The sequence below is a fragment of the Chinchilla lanigera genome, unplaced genomic scaffold (assembly GCF_000276665.1).
Source record: "Chinchilla lanigera isolate Chin_1 unplaced genomic scaffold, ChiLan1.0 scaffold00015, whole genome shotgun sequence".
Lineage (NCBI taxonomy): Eukaryota > Metazoa > Chordata > Mammalia > Rodentia > Chinchillidae > Chinchilla > Chinchilla lanigera.
In genome coordinates, this window is record NW_004955416.1 from 5,687,925 (window position 1) to 5,706,028 (window position 18,104).

Consider the following 18,104-nt stretch of genomic DNA (forward strand, 5'->3'; position numbering starts at 1 on the left):
GCAGGCGAGGCCGCCCAGGCCGCGTAAATGAGGGTGACAGTGTGGACTGACAGAGCCCTGCGGGCAGCGCCTGACAACAACTAAAAAAATGATTCAGCGATTTGAACGCGAGCCACCTGGAGGCTGCGTGAGCGCGGGCCAAGCGGGACCGACGACGCACAGCTGCGGCAGGAAAGCCAGCACCGGAAGCGCTCGATCCTGGTGAGCCGGCCGGCACGCGGGGCTCAGCCTCCCACTCCGTGACGCGGCTGAGGCTTTGGCGCACCTGGGTGACGTAAAAACAAAAGGCCAAGACGCCGAGATCCGTGAGAACTGCAGCCTCTCCCGCCAGGCTCTGCGGTCCCGCGAGAAGGGCGGCCGCGGAAGCAACCCTAAGCCCGAAAAAAATGGCGCGAACGAAGACAAGAGATGGAAGCCAAAACGATGAGCCTGACAGCCCCAGCATCCGAGGTCTCGGCCAGAGGCTAAAAAACCTGGAGACACAAAGCCAGGAAACTGGTTCGACAAAATGTAGAGCTGCGGGGCAGCTTCCGGAGGAGGAGCAAGCCTCCTACCAACACAAGTTGTGGGCCCACCAGGAGGGCCAGCAGTGGCAGGCTCAGCCTGGAGACCTGCCTGTGGGCCCGCAGGGCACCCCGACCCGTGCAGCTCCCCCCACAGAAGCCGGGATGGCCCCGTGCCCTGTCCCTGGCTGGTAACCGACAGAGACGATTGAGCACACGGCGACCTGACAGAGGCCCCACGACACAAAACACAGCCAAGACCTGGAGCGCGCCACCTCCCACTTGGAAGAAAAACGAAAAAGCCCACCAGCCTGGCCCAAATGACACTGACTGTTGGGCGCCTGTCGTTGCGCCCTTAGGATGTTTATTTTCCCCCGGTTCCTAAATACATACTGGGGGTGTACATAATGACTGGTGCTCAGTTTGACACCACGCAGAAAAAATTCTGCACGCAAATTCGCGTGATAAAACTGTAGACTGAGGTCATACACAAGGTAACTGGTGACTGGACAGACAGGCGCCAGGAATAGGAGCTAACCCAAAAGTCATGGGATATACAGGGGGCCAGCCCGAACCTAAGTGCGGGGCTGCAAAAAAGGAGGCACTGTTACAAACACAGCTAAAAAAAAAATAGCTGCGGGATCAGGTGCTCTGGGAGAAGGACTTGACCCTCATTCTGTGTTACTGTTTTGTTATATTTTGTTATATTGATGACATCATGTTAACCTCTGATTGCCTTACGGATTTAAAAGCTGCTGTACACCGTCTAAAGGACTCTGCAGGCGTAGAGGGTGGACCAACAATGACAAGGTCCAGGAAACTGGCTTGCCTGTCAGATTTTTGGGTGTTATGTGGTCAGGTAAGAGAAAAGAAATTCCTGATGCCATACTTGATAATATCCAGACATACCCCAGACCCACGACAGTATACCAATTACAGGCGTGTGTGGGCCTGTGAGCTTTCTGGTGAATGCTTATACCACACCTAGCCACCTTGCTTCATCCCTTGTACCAGACAACCAGAAAAGGCATGATATGGGACTGGACAGACACAGCAAAAACTGCTTTCCAACTCAAAGAGAATAGTTACACAGGTATAAGCCCTCTGGGTAGTTGACTCCTCCCTACCATTTATCCTAACTGTAAATGTAAAAAATGATGGGTTTGGCTGGGGCCTATGACAAAAACAAAAGGAGTAAAAATACCCTGTTGGATTTTGCCACGGTTATAAAAGAAACCAAAAGCCAATATTCCCCGATTGAAAAACAGTTGACAATAGTGTATTTACTTTACATGACTATAAGGGATCATGGGATAACAACGGTCAAAATACAGCCTAAATACCCTAAAGAGGGCTGAGTGGGGCACATACCTCCAACAGCAGGCCTTTTTGACTTGCCTGCTGGAGGCTGAGTTGGCTACAGTTTTTGTACCTGTGACATACACAACACAAAAAACTATAACATAACAAGCTACAGGTCATGACACCTAGCACCTATACAGAAGAAAAAGAGGGACCTCCACCTGATGCCTGGTATACTGATAGGTGAGGCCATGATACAGCCCCACAATGGACAGCAGTTACTGTCCAGCCTAGTACAAAAATTCTCTGGTTTACAACAAAAACAGTCGGGTCAAGCCAATGGACAGAGTTGCAGGCAGTGTGGCTACTTGTAATACACCAAAAAGGTCCCCTACATGTCTACATGACAGCTGGGCCGTATGTAGGGGCTGATGCTCTGGTTACTGACTTGGGTGGCCCAGAACTGACAAGCAACCAACCCTGTGGGGTGCTAACTTATGGCAAGACTTATGGGAGCATCAGATAAACAACTGACCATGTAGTGGACCATGTTTCAGGGCAGAAGTCCCCTCTGTCACTGAGGAATAACCTAACAGATGCTTTGATCAGGCATTACAATGTTTCACTGCCAAAAATAACCTCTGACCAGGTAAGCTGACTGCTGATGCTGCTAGAAATAACATCTGACAGGGGCCCAGGCTGTTTAATTGCTCAATGACCAGCCCTGACGTACAGGTAACAGCCCCTTAGATCGACTCCTGAAAACACAACTGGTTCATCTGAGCATCGCCCCACAAAACAAGATGCTAAGGTAATAAAAGGAGCTTTAATCCTCCCTGCGTGAAAACCGGTACAGCCTGGAGGCCTTTATAAATGGATTTGGTATTGGCTCACAGATGCCATGATGAAAAACTCCTCTTGGAGCCCTGGGGAAAAAATCTAAAACATGCTATAAAGGTATAGCCCTGAACTTCAATATGGCCTTTAAAAATCCAGAGCCACCATTCTAAAAACAAGTGATGCTATGGCTACTTGGCCCATCCCTTTGGGGGTGGTGGATGTAGCCTTAACTCCCTTACCCCTGGTAACAACAAACCCCAGGTGTGGTATTCTAAACCAGAGGGTAAGATAATTTCAGCAACAATCCTATCACAGGATGGACATGTGGCCTACATCTTCCCAAAAGGGCAGAATCTTCCTGTAATGGTTTCTCTTTCTGCCCTGTCCTGACTAGGATGAATCATGCTAACAGCATTGTCTCCTGACACATTTGTTTGCCCATATACACCAACAATTGCATTGTTGGGTGTGTATTAAACTGACTGATACAGCTAAGGGCCTCCCATAAAAATCTGTGCTGACATTTCTGCTCAGTTGGACTAACGGGTAACGACAAAACCAGACCAGCTCTGCCTGGGATCAACAATGCCAGACTATTGAGACACTGATCCAAAAAACACAACCACCCTACAGAGAATGGGACTACTAGGTACAATGATTGGAGGCAGATGACAAAAACTCCAGTAACATTGCTGGGCATGGCTCCACTTTGTATTCAACAGGTAAATACGTTGGTGAAAAACAAAACTGTGGGCTAGATACCCCCTGACCTCTATAACCATACATTGGTGATTATGGAAACAAACAAGTAGTGAGATGGCCAAAACCTCATCAGTATGGTGCCTACCAATGGGCCCACTACAAAAGCCTTATGGGTTTGTAACAACAGGCGGTGGGCATATCTACCCACACACTGGACAAGATGCAATACCTAGGGATTTCCATATGTCAAAGACACTGCCAGACCCACCCTTACAGACACAGCCCACAAGTGAGATGCTGTGTACCACAGGTGACACCAGAGTAAATGGGTGGCCTGGTGGTTTTATCTGAAGGCTTGATGTTCCCAGGAACAAAATCTATAGACCTAGCCCTAAAGGTTAAAACCCTTGCTCAACATATGGCCCAGGTCCTAAATGTTATTTGAGAGACTTTGACCTTGCTTATGGATGAGATATCTCAAAGAAAAGGGGTTTTATGAAACCATGTAGCCCTCGATTTAATGACTACAACACAAGGAGACAGTTGTGCCCTCTTACATATAAAATGTTGTGTTTTTATCCCTGACCACCATACACAGGTATAAAACACCCTACAAAAAATAGTTGTGGACGTGTCCACCATCCAAGCTTTACCACAAAGCCCCTTCACCCAAAGATAAAAATCCTTAAAATCCACCTGGCACTGGCTAGCTCTGAACTGCAGTCTGGTGACAATGGGTTTGGTAGTGTCCTGTTGTTCCCTATATTGTTGTAAGCTTTGTACACAGGGGTCAAGTCTATGGGCTGCTCACAAGAGAAAACCTGCCCCTGACCTTTCAGTGGGTGAGAGGGGAGTATTTTGAGTATTTTTAGGGGCATTAACAATGTTATTTTACTGTAATAAATTTTTAAAATATTTACTGTATTTTTATTACTCTGCATTGATCAACCATTTATGTGAATTTTTATCAGATGAATATATCACTGTATGTTCTTTTTCACCATATTTACTAGATCTGGCATCATATAACTCATGTCTTTCTCACAAAGTCAAAATGATCATGAAAGGGAAATGTTTTGAATCAGCTCAGAACATTGAGGCAGCCACTCAGCACATCTAAGGACACTCAGGAAAGAGGACTTTTGGAACAGCTGCAGAAAGTGACAGGAAGGATGGATAAGCATGATTGAAGTGAGGGAGAATATTCTGAGAAGGATTAATGACATTGTATATTTTTACTGTAATAAATTTTAAAATTTAAACATTTACTGTGTTTTGTGATCACATTCGCACTTAAGCCAGGATACTCTTCCATTGGACAACTGAGCTGGCTGCCTGGTCTAATCATCTTCCGCTTGTCTATTTGGACCCCACTAGTGTCCAGCTTTCCTTGCTCCCTCCTGCCATTCTGACCTCAAGTGAGAATCCTGTCCATCAAACATATACACCTGAAATGCTTCCCACACTCGTTTTACAAATTTGTACCAGCTGCCCACTCGTGCCAGGCCCAGCTGAGCCTGGGAAGAGAGCAGTGGACAAGGCTGACCTGTGAGCTGCTTCCCTGGAGCTCATGCTTGCACAGGGTGACAGACAACAGTAAACAATCAGCAAACCTGATCTGAGATGACGTCAGACTGTGCTGAGAGAACTAGAGAGGACTGAGAGATTGTGGCCCCTTGGTGGGGAGGGCTTGTTCAGAGAAGGACTAGGGAAGCCCTCTGTAAGCAGATGTGTAAGCTGAGGCCTGCACAGAGAGCCCAGTGACAGCTAGGGAAGGATGTTGCCGAGGTGGAACAGCAGGGAAGGCCTCTGAGGTAGGAACAAACTTGGGATGTTGGAGGAAGAGTGAGATGACTAGTGAGCTGGGGTGGAGCATGGTCCAGGCTCACTCATGCTAAGGGCACATGAGTAATTTAGGCCAATTGCAGCACATGAATGTGGGAACCTCAATGTTAAGCATTCCTAAGAGGCAGTGAAACAACTGAGGGCTTTCCCTGATCATCAGTGACAACAGCCTTGTTGAACCAGAGCACCTGAGATTCTCCCAGTAACAGTGTGTGTTGCCCAACTCCACCTGCCCAAATGAGAGGTTCTCACCTTTAAGGATAGGACATGGTTTTAAAATCATCCTGACTCTTGTTCTTTATGATTATTCTTTTCTGAAATATTTCATATGTATGTTTCTATATCTTCATGACAGCAGGGCTGAATTCCTGCAATTCCTGGACACATTACAAACACTCATAACCAACAGTCCTTATCCTCAGTTGGTGATGCAACGTGGGACTGTACTTTTGTTACTGATTCTGGGTGCTCTGAATGGTTCACCCATGTCAGAAAAGAGACCAGCACTGATCCCAGTGAAAAGAAATCGTTTGTCCCTAAATCCCTGTCTTGATTACTTTTCTTTCATTGCTGAGACAAAAAACATGACACCCAAAATTAAGGAAGGAAAAGTTTATTTAGCTCACAGTTTGTGGAGGTTTCAGTCCATACTTGGCTGTCTCCAAGGCAGAGTGGCACATGGCAGAGAGACACAGTTCATGGCAGAAAACAGCAAATCAACAAGAGCAAAAAGGGAGGAGCAGCGAGGAAGCCCTCTTCCCTTCCTTACATTTTATGCAAGCTACCTGCCCCAGGGCAGGTGCTGCACTCATACCCATAATCCCAGCAAGGACACGAATCAATCATAAACTCTAGAAACTGCCCCATGACTGCACGAGGCTTTGGGGGGACATCCAGACACAAACCATAACAATCCCTAATGTTGGCTGGTTCAGATGATGCAGGTAGTTTTGAGGTGGTGCAGAAAGTGGGGAGCATTCTGAATTGGGGATCTGCAATCCCTTTGATGCAACAGCTTCTCAAACAGTTGAACTACTAACATGTTCCTAAGGTCCAAACCAGTGATGGTGAACTTCGTAGAGTTTTCATTGATACAAATAGCCTGCTTCAGCACGTGTGCCATAAGTTTGCCCCAACTGGTCTAGAGTAGGAACTCACTGAGGCTGAAACATGGGAACTTAGTAGCACAATGTAAAGATCATACTATGGTGATATTTTGAGATGATATGAAGTATTTTTCAGGGATATTCTACTGGAAGTAGACTAGGAATAGGGGAGAATTATATAACTTTGCTAATAGAAACCATATCTACCTATAATCAGCCATCTGAGGCTGAATAGGGTCAAATAATCTTTGTCTTCTATATCATCATCAGCAGCAGAGTTTTCTATCATCTTTCATCATCAAAGCTACAATTCATACATTACTGAGTATTTCTTATTCTGGTCACTGCAATGGTGTTTTATTTTTAGAGCAAGATGAGAGACGAAGATATCCTGGAGCCATATCTGGGGGCCAGTGTCTCACACAGACTACTAGAGTGTACCTCAAAAGATCTGCTAGGCAAGTTAATCCAGTGCTGGGTCACAGTGGGTCTCTTTAGAGTAAGATTTGCTTTCCAAGACACATGGCTGTCAGCGATAGATGGTAATTTACTGCTGACAAGTTTTTTTCCTTGCTCTAACTTGCTATATATCACTGTCAGTAACTCAGTTCCAAGAGGGATACAGGAAAGATAAAACATTGCTATGTTTTATGAAGAATCTGTCCCATAAAGTCTCCGTTGCCAGCTAATTTTAAGTGGTAGAAGGAGAAATGACAACATACCTGGCAATTGGGGTTTTGTGGTATGAATATTAAGAATCTTTTAATTGTAGGATATCAAGAACTCTCTCCTGATAGCTACATCTGCCCCAAGGGGCTGGCTGACTAGAACTGCTGTGAAGTGGATCACTTCTGGATCCCAGGAGTCAGAGCCTGGCTTTTGGCTATGGATCCTAGGTCAAAGAAAGGCACAACACCCTATCAGTTTCTTCTGGTGCTTGTTAGACTGCCTGATGATACCTTTTTGAGTTTATCCTTCATCTCGTATGCCATGGCTTTGGAGGGCATTGCACTCAGCAACGTGACCTGCTGCTCAGGTGTGAGGCTGGGGTGCCAGCCAATCCAGGAGATCCAGCACTGTAAGGAACAGCAAGGTAGGACCATGGACTGGGATGAGTGGGAGGTTGCCCCACCCGGGACTCTGCTGAGGGCTGTGGCCTCCAACCTAGAGCTAACCACAGTGCTGACTCACCACTCATGTGGTTGAGAACAAACCAGCAAGTTGGTGGCTCCCATGAGCCTTAGAGCAGGAAAATAGGCCAGTGAGCCTCAGTCAGAAGGGGCTTCAGTTATTGAGAAACAAACCTTTTTTCTGCCCTCTCCTCATCTCTCTTTTATGATCTGTAGGTACAAGTGGCCTGATAAGAGCTGGACATTTCCCTCTCTAGTTCCCTGGGAGACAGTGAAACAAGTCAGGAAACAAAGGCAACTGCACTTCTCTCCAGGGGCCTCGCTAGGATGCTGCGGATGCTGCCTGGTCTTGTTGGTCTTTCTACTAAGGCAGAACCTGGATATAGCATGGTGGTCCGTGTCTCAGTCCCCTGGGAAGCTAAATTGCTGCTTCCCAGAGTAGTGGTGTGATCCTGTCCAGAGACCTTCAGTAACTCCAGGAAAGGGCTGCAGCCAGCACAACTCTGGGGTTGAATCTGGGGAGTCATGGAAGTTAAGGAGTGGGAAGGATTACAATCCACCTGGTAGTTTTACATAAATGGCACTCCCTGGAATACTGCAAAGATACTGCCCTAAGTCAGATGTTCCAGTGTATGGTACCCCACCACAGTGTATGGCACCCCACCCTAGCTTCCTTCTCACCTAACACTACTGATTCTGACATTTTATATCAGCACATAGCACTGTATCTGGCACACTAAGGTAGCAAATATTTAAACGTACGATGGTGAGGTAGAAAACCCCCCGCCAAGAAGTTCACATCTTAATCCTTAGAATCTGTGTATATATAACCTTACAAATGAGATGATTAATATTAAGGATATTGTGGTGGGGGAGGTTATTATCAATTATCTGAGTGACTCAATTTTAAAAGCAGACAAACTTCCCTGGGTGGGGTCAAAGATACAAATGTGAACATGGAAGAAGAATCAAAGAGGTGGCAATAAAAGAAGGATTTGACGGCTTGCTATTGGTTCTGAGATGTAGAAGGCTTTAGGCAAGTACCAGAGAGAATGTTCTAGGAGTGAAGGGTAGCTCCAGTTAGCAGCCAGCAGGAAAACAGGGACCTTGGTACTACAATCCTGTTACGATTTAGATCTAGAATGTCCCCACAAATGTCTCATGTTTGCAGGTGGGGCCCTCAAGAGGCATGATTTGGAAAGGTGTGTCCTTATCCCTGGCTCCTCTCTCCTCTGCTTCCCGGCCACCATGTAGTGAAGCTTTCCTCTGCCGTCCATGATTTGTTTTACACCATACTTTTTCTTCCTTGGAGCTAGCCAACTATGTACTGAAACCATGAGTCTAAGTAAACCCCTCTTCCTTTAAACTGTGGGTGTCAGATATTTTGTCACAGAGATGGGAAAGTGACTAAAAAATTGGTATCAGTGATGTGGAATCATTTCTGAGACTGTACCCAACCATGTGGTTTAGAAGCCTATGGAACCGATCTGCAGAAGAGTTTGGGAAGGTTTGGAGATATGGCTAGAAATCCCTAGAATGCTGTAAACTGAGCTTGATGGGAGATTATGGTCAGAGTTCAAAAGCCCAAAATGCTGATAGGAATGTGGACAGCAAAGATAAGTCTCAGGTTTTATTTGGGAACAAGAACTCCACTGTAAACTGGACCAGAGGCCATGCAGGTTTTATTCTGGCAAGGAATTTATTTACATTTTGTCAATGTCCTAAGACTTTCTGTGAGACTGATTTTATTTTATTTTATTTATTTATTTATTTATTTTTTTTGGTTTTTCTCCGGTACCGGGAACCGAACTCACGACCTTGCGCATGCCAGGCAGGCGCTTTTGCCGCTGAGCTAAATCCCCAGCCCCGAGACTGATTTTAATAGTGGTGAACTAATCTGATGGATGAGATTTCGAGGAATCCTAATGTTCAGGCTGTGGTGTGGGTCCTGCTGGATGGTTTTAGCTAAATGTACAGTAAGAACTAGGAGCAAATGGCAGAGTTGAATTATTTGGAAAGTTTTCAGGTTAACCAGAAAGGAAATATCTATAAAGTTGGGGCAAAAGAGAGCATAGTTGCTGAAAAGATTAGTGTTAAAAAGAAGCTATGTGCTTTATATAGGAGCAAGAAGATGCTTCATGGACATCTCAGAAATTAGTAAGACTTCACCCATAGAAGGCTCAAGAGTGTAAGACTAAATATTGCATTTAACAAGAGAGTGCCTGAGGTGCCTGTTCATTCAGGGCTGCCTAGGGAAAGTGTATCCCTGAATTTAGCCATTCAGGCACTGAGAGCCCTCTACAGCAGTAATTCGAGGGGGCCTGGCTGCTTCTCAGGCTGGTGGGCAACCGTGGTGTCATCCACATGGTGTGGGTTTTACAGGCATGAAGAATGCAAGAGCTATGGGGCCACAGAGATTTCTATGCAGATTTCAGAAGGGAGGCCAGGGAAAAATGTGTAACAGTGTCACATTCTCTGCCAGGAGCCCATGAGGGGTCACGGAATGAAGCTGTAAGAATGAAGATGGAGTGAAGACTCTAGGAGCTATCAGGAATGTGGAATGCCTGCTGAGGAATGCTGCAGGCAGCAGGCAGAGCCAGTCCAAGAGAGAGTGGGCTACATGTGGGCTATAAATAATAAGACTATAAAGGCAGGGCTGGCCAAACTCTTAAGAGCTCACATCTTAACATAATTTGCTCTGGGTGCTCAACACACAGCTACACGATTTGATATTTGCCCCGCTAGGTTTTGTCTTGCTTTGGTCTAATTTCTGTCTATTCCCCTATTTCTCTCTTTTGGAATGGGAATGTTTACCCTGTGCCATTGTATGTTTGGAAAGCTTAGCTTTCTTTTTTGATTTCCACAGGGGTCACATGTAAGAATTTGACTTGAGTCTCAGAGATTTTGGACTTGAACTTTTGCAGTGTTTGTTAAGACTTTGTCAACTCTTAGAGATAGACTAAAAGCATTTTGCAAAATGATATAGACGTGAACCGGTTGGAGGTAAGAGGTGGACTGTTATGGTTTAGGTCTACAGTTTCCCAGAAATCTCAAGTTCAGGGGTGGGGCCCAGTCAGAAGGGGCAAGTTACTGGGAGCATGACATAGAAGGTTATATTCTCCTCCCAGACCCTCTCTTCTCTGTTTGCTTCCCAGCCACCAGGTAGTGAACAGTTTTCCTCTGCCATGGCCTTCTCCCAGGCCATTTCTGCCTTGGAGCCAGCTGAAAGTGGGCTGAAACTGTGAGACAAAATAAACCTCTCCTCCTTTAAGTTGCAAGTATCAGGCATTTTGTCCCAGTGACAGGAAGGCAATTAGTGCCAACACCTGAATAAGCAAAGAAACAGATTCTCCTCTTGAACCTCCAATGAGAAGTGCAGCCACAGTGACGTCTTGATCTTAGTCCTATGGGACTCAGGGGACTTCTGGTCACAAAAGACAATAAATTTGTGTTTTCTGCTGCTTAAACTGTGGTAATTTGTTACCGCAGCAATGGAAATCTAATAGAAATGGCTACAAAACCATATATGTTTATAATTGAATATTATTTTCTGTCCTGCTACCCCTAGTATCGCTGGTAGTTGTGACTGATGAATTTCCCCATCATAGGTGCCTGTGTACTGGTAGTGGGGAGGGCATCCTTTCCTCTGCTTTCATGTGCTTCTCGGCACCACTGGGTTCATTTCTCATGGCTTGCCTCTCTACCCCAGCCAGGCCTCTGCGATGGGTGTTGCTTGAAGTTGACTATTGTAGGAAGCACACAGGGCTCGCTGTTGCTTACCCAAGAGGGCGGTTTACACTCACCCTCCTTTATCAATCACCCATTCTGTGCAAGGATCATGATGGGTTTAACTTAAGTTTTACAGCAACTTTATGAATTAGGCAACAACTTTATGAATTATCCCCATTTTACAGACAAAAACCTGAGGCTCAGAATCAGTATATATCTCATCCAAGGCCACTGATTTAGAGATTGGGGTTGAAATCCAGGAGGATTGTCCTCTTCTCTCCTCCCAGTGTCCTGCCAGGGCTGGCAAATTGTCTCATGTTCATGTTTTCAGATCACGATGGGTCCACAGAAATGAATGGATCTGCTTCATTACAAAATAAGAGTCCAAGGAAGCCAGAAGTGGCTTCTGGACCTTCCTACCTGATCACGCTCTGCCCTGGCTACTTCCCTTCTCTGGAGGACTCATTGGCAGTCCTGTCTGGAAACTCCAGCTGGGGGAGAGCTGTTACTGTCTCCTCTTCTCAGATCCTTTGTGTGGAGTCCTTCTTTCCTTCCTTTACCTCAAACTTACTCTCAGGAATGAGTCCTGAGTGCAGGTATGCAGGAGGTGGTGAAGATGTTGGTAGAGAAGCTGCATGATTCTTCTTATCTCTTTTAAAAGCTTTTCCCTTGCTTTCCCTGGTAATTTGAGATAGATTCATGTTGTAACAAGGAAGACAACAAGGATACTGATTCTTTTCAAGTGTCCATCTTCTTATGGGGTCATGCTCTCAGCCTGTAGTGTTCTTTACTGTCTTGAGCTATGTTCCATTTTCTTTGTTCTCAGTAGTCTCCGTGGCTCTAACAGCAGAAAAACAAAAGAGCACAGGTAATGCGATTACTCAGGTTCTTTGTGTGTGAAGATTAAGAGGCTACCATAAGCTAATGAGTGAAGTGGTATTGTAATAATGAAGACATCAACAGGACAGTGGTTCTCAGATTTTCTGTCCTTTCAGACCCACTGGAGAGTTCCCACAAGGGTTGGATTTACTTTGTCTCTGGCTTTGCTCTGGTCTTATTTCCTTCCTCTAGGCCAGGAAGAGTTTGTGACATATAAAAGAAAATCCTGTCCTGAAGGAATACCATCGCTGCCTTTAAACTGCAGCCTCTGTAAGGTTTATCATTCAGTTAGTTGTCTCAGGGCCAATGAGTGGCCTGTCGGGGAAGGACACATGAAACGTCAGGATTCACTTTATAGGATCCATCTTGGCATTCTATGGAGATAAACCACACTCTCATTCATACTTAGAGCCTAGACATTCCTTTATCCAAATTGGAATTGGCATTATACAGACTAAGCAGTGCCCTTGGGGTGTTCTGAGTTTACTCAGAAGAGAAGAACCAACTAGTCTTGGATTAGTGATGTCTGAGGTTGGTTATTTAGGGTCACCATCTGACTCGGCTTCCCTCCACCAGCACCTCTGGGAGGTTCCTTTTCGGGTGACAAGGATGTCATTTTTACATGATGGCCAGTCTGACAGCTGTGGCTCCCTGGTGGAGGGCTTTGCTGGGAAGGGCCTCCCCTTCTGACAGTGAGGACTCCCGCACTGTGCTCAGGGCATGCTTCAAAGAGCGTGCCAGGCTCACCATGAGTGTCTCTTTCCATCCCACAGTGACTCCAGGAGGGGGAAGCTTGAATTATTCCTAGGAGAGGAGAGAGGGATAACTTGGGAATCAGCCTTGGGTTTCAAAAAAAGAATGCTGGGTTTCAGTTTTTCATCTTACTCCCATGACCTTGGAGGAGATGTACACTTGCTGTGAGCCTTGAGTTTCATTTCTGTAAAATGGAGATAAGTTACCTAAAATTGTGAGGATTAAATTAAAAAAAAAAAACCCATCAAGTTCCTTGCACAGAGTAGGTGATAATAAATGTCCTTTTGAGGAGATGGGATAGTGCATATCTGTAATCCTAGCAGTGAGGCAGAAGGACCCTAAATTTGAGCCCACTGTAGGCAATTTAGTGACTTAGGAAGATCCTGTCTCAAACTAATAAACAAACTCCGCACTGAAATAACTCCACGCCAAGGCTCCGAGTTCAAAACCGAGTAACAAGAAAACAAAAAGTTCTCTGTTTATACTCCCTTAAATGCAGAGCAAAACTTGGATAAGGTCCTTCTTGGAGTTGATTGTTGTCTAAATCCTTCAATCTCCATTCTTAGAGAGGATTTTGAGCACACAGTTCCCAGAGCTCAGTTCTCCTACCTGCCTAAGGACCTTCCCAAACTCATTCTCCTTTCCTCCACCCTGGGGAGCAGGCAGGGTAGACAGGAGACTCCTTTGCCTCTCAGGGACGCCTGACCTTCTCTGCTCCTGTGCACCTTTGCTCTTGATTTTGTGGCTGTGATTAATTTAGCTTTTTGTCAACCCCTCAGCAAAGGAATGTCTAATATTATATTCTACAGTATTCCTTACTATTTTCCTTGTGTTACTTTCCAAGAGTCCATTTTCTTCAAGTCTTGTTTTTGGCCTTCCTTTTTCCATCAACGAGCCTCCCAGTTTAACTTTATGGTGGTCCAACTTGCCTACCCGAGACGTCCTGAATGGGGGACTAACTAGCCGGTGGCCGGCGTAGTCAGGCTAGTCATATCGGGAGCACACCTGCCACCTAGTGGCAGAAAAGGCTTAGGCTTTTTCATGAGTTCTAATCGGTAGTTGAAAAAAATTAGTTGACGTTTTCATGTGAACTAGCTTAGAAACTGTGATGTAAATCAGATCAAATCATGTGTCTGCTTTAAAGCTTCCCTGGAAAGGAACTGAATGCAGACATATATTATCAAATCAAAATGAAAGTGAAATAAATCAGATAGATATGTATCTCTTTGCTAAACTAGAACATTACATTTTTTTCTTGGACTAAACTTAAATACAAATGAAATCTTGTAAACTAAATAAACTAACTAATAAATCAACTAAACCAGGTGTATCCAACTTAGGGCCTTGGATAGCTAGTAATGTGACCTTGCAAAATTGTAAATTTAACATTGTAATGTGATTTTTTAGTGAATTTTTTTTTGAAATAAGGTATCACTATGTAGCATAGACTGTCCTTGAACTCATGATTCTCCTGTCTCAGCCTCCCAAGGGCTGAGAGTATAAGCATGAGCCACCCCCACCCCCAACTTTTGAGCAATATTTTCCATGACTTGATTGAGGAGTGCTCCAACTTGGAGTGCACAGGCAACGATAGAATGTTTTTTTGTGTGGCAGTGCCATGCTACCTGCATCTTCTGTGCCTACTATACAATCAGAGGGAAACCCATGTGCTTCTAATGTTACATGTACTTGTTCAGGTTGACAGTGTGTGTCAATAATAATACTGTGTATAAACCTATCTACAAGTGTGTGTGCCTGTTACTAAGCAGATGTATAAGTTTTCTAATCATTAAACATGGGCCTGTGTTATTTCATAAAATAATCTAATTAGTTAAATGTAAACATGGAAGGTTTGTTACTTATGTACATTGACTGTACTATGTATGTATTTTACATATGACCCACAACAACTCCTTTTCACTCAGTGTGGCCCAGGCAAGCCTAGGTTTGGAGACCTACGACTTAAACCAGACAGCCCAACAACAATGGACTGGTCCTGTTCCTTTATCCACTGAAAAGCCCAACAAGTTTTTTTCTTTGGTGGAAGTTGGCAAGCTACTTCTAAAACTCATTTAGAAATGCAAAGGACCAGGAATAGCCAAGATAATCTTAACAAAACCAGAAGAATTACAACACCAGATACCAATACTTTCAATAAAGCTAGTGGAATGAATTATTGGGAAATTGGTGATATCTAACACTGAGCAGATGTGTACCATCTCACTTGCAGTTTCCTGCTAGGTATATGTCCAACTAAAAGGCATGGCTATTTAACAGAAACTTAGATGAGGTTGTTCCAATCAGCATTGTTCATAATAGCTATACCCGGACTATCCAAATGCCCTTCCACTTTGTGGTACCTTCCCATGAGGAGATTCTACACAGCAGGAGAAGAAATGAGTCACAGTTACATACAACACTATGTGTGCATTTTACAAACGTAATGTTATGAGACAGAGTTTGGTCTCAAAGGAGTCCACGGTACACAATTTCATTTGTACAAAAACTCACAAATAGTGAAAAGTAATTATGATAAATTAACTGCATTAATACCTCTGATTCTTTCTCTCCCATGAAATTTATGCTCTTTGCTATGTGACTACAGCTCTTCTGAAGATATAGAGTATATTTCTCCAACAGGATGAGGACTACACTGAGAGAGTGAAGGCACATACCCCCACCCACAAAATTTAGGGAGCACTGAAAACCTAGAATAATCAAGAAGAATACTCTAGAGGCAACCCACTTTCCAGGCTCCCTTCTGTCCCTCTCAGACAGAAGCTTTCTTTCTCTCAATAAATTCTTCTTATGCTTAAAAGAAGAAGAATATTCTAACGCAATGTTTGTAAAAATCAAAATGAATGCAAAAATCCATGGTGAACAAAATATCAAAATTTTCAATGCAGACAGGAGCTAACTCTACACAATCATGATTCACTTTATTAGCTTTGTTTGAATTTCAGCTATGCCAGGTGTCTGTAGGAGACTTTAATAGTTCTGTTAGTTCTCTCATTCTCTGCCTTTGACATTCTGATGGCCATCCTGCTAGAGCAGGGCTGTCCTGCATCCCAAGATATGGAGAGAGCCCAGCCAAGACAAGTAGTGTTGACTGTACAACCATGCCATAAAATGTTGAAATTCTGTGGTTGTTTGTTATGCAGCAATAACCAACTGATACATTAAGCTGTGCAGTTAAACGTCAGCATACAGGTTACTCTTAGGAGAGAGGTAATGGCTAAAGTAGGCATGAAATGGACTTTAAGGATGCTGGTAAGTTCTTTCTTTTGATCTGGGTACACAAACTTATGTTCAGTTTATAAAAATTCATGAATGTATAATGTGTATGTATTTTCATTATATTTGAATAAAAACATTTCAAAAAGCATGACCTCACCAATTTTCAAGGACAATAAAATGGAATAAATACATAAAAGAAGATAGAAACAATAGGGGCTGAAATAAAATTGAGGATAAATCATATTTCTGAGAAATCAGAATTATTTGGATCATTATTTGTAAACTCAATTAGGCTGGCCAAAAATCACATAAGAATATTTTATGAGTGATTGTTTCATTTGGCTTAGGTTTTTGCTCGATTTATCTTTATGTTCGACATCATTTCAGTGAAAATAATTATTATGATCATTTTTCAATTGTATATTTATTGCTAGAAAGAAGCATGGCTTTTTGTGCATAGAAATTAGACATAAATATTGTTCTGCATCAATCGAGGAGCAATACATTATGTATCTACCTATTTTCATGCCTAATGAGAGGAAGCCCAGGCCTAATCAGCAATATGATTTGCCTGTTATGGGAACTTCCTTCTGTTTCTCACTGGTTGGACTCTGAAGTGGGGGGAAGATCTTGCCATTAATTTGATGTCAAAAAGGAAGGGCCCCCCGCTTTCAGACTGAGGTGCAAACACGTCCCTAAGTGATAGCACCTGTGATTTTTTCCCCTTCATTTCCCTAAGCAATAACTTTTATTTGTTTTTTGAAAAAACATGCAAACATTTGTGCTGCAATCTTTCTAGGGAAAATAAATGCAGACCTGGACCAGACGCTGTACTTTGTCCAGGTGCTTCCTATGCAGTTGGCCATGACCGTGCTATCCCTCGCTTGCCACAGCAGAGGAGATCTGTGAGGTATAGTAATGTTATTTTAGTTGAGATGGCACTGAATCTGTACAACAATTTTGTGAGTATGGCCATTATCACAATGTTAGTTCTTCCTATCCACGAGCAAGGAATATCTTTCAATTTTCAGAAATAATGCTTTTCAATCTCTTTTCTCAGAGTACTGTAATATTCACTGTATAGAACTTTTATTTCCTTTGTCAGATTCATTCCTGAGTATTTCATTTGTTAGATGCCATTATGAAAGGTGTGGTTTCCCTAATTTCTCTCTCAGTGTGCTTGTTGTTTGTATACAGGAATGCTATTGATTTTTGAGTATTGCCTTTGTATCCAATTATGCTACTGAATTTTGTTATTAAATTTATTGGCTTTTTGGTGGAGTTTTGAGTGTCAACTTTGTATTCAGCTGTGCTACTGAATTTTGTTATGAAATCTGCAAGTCTTTTGGTGGGGTTTTTTGGGTTTTCTATGTAGAGTATCATATCATCTGTGAATAATGATAATTTCACTTCTTTCTTTCCAATCCTTAATCCTTTTATTTGTCTCTCTTGTCTAATTGCTCTGACTAATATTTCCAGAACTATACTGAATAGGTGGTGACACCTTGTCTTGTTTTTGATTTTAAAGTGAAAGTTTTCAGTTTTTGTCCATTTAGTATGATGTTGGCTGTTGGTTTGTCATAGATGTCATTTAACAGAGTGAGGTAAAGACTATTTTGATTTTCTGTGGGATTTTTATCATCAGTGAGTGTTGCACATTATCAAAAACTTTTTCTGCATCTGTTGAGATAATCATGTGTTTTTTGTCTTTGGGTCTATTTATATGGGGTATTACATTACTTGATTTGTATGTATTGAACCATCCCTGCATTCCTGTGATGAATCACACTTGGTCATGGTGTTTAATCTTCTTGATGATTTGATGCATTCTGTTTGCTAATATTTTACTGAAGATTTTTGCATCTATATTCATTAGGGAGGTTGGCCTGTAATTGTCCTTTTTGGTTCTCTTTTGTAGTTCTCCATTGTTTTGGTATCAGGGTAATACTTGCCTCCAGGTATGAGTTAGGGAGAATTGCATCCCTTTCAATTTCATTAAAGAGTTTGAGAAGTATTGGCATTAAATCTTTAAATTTCTTGTAGAATTCAGCTGTGAATCCATCAGGGCCTGGGCCTTT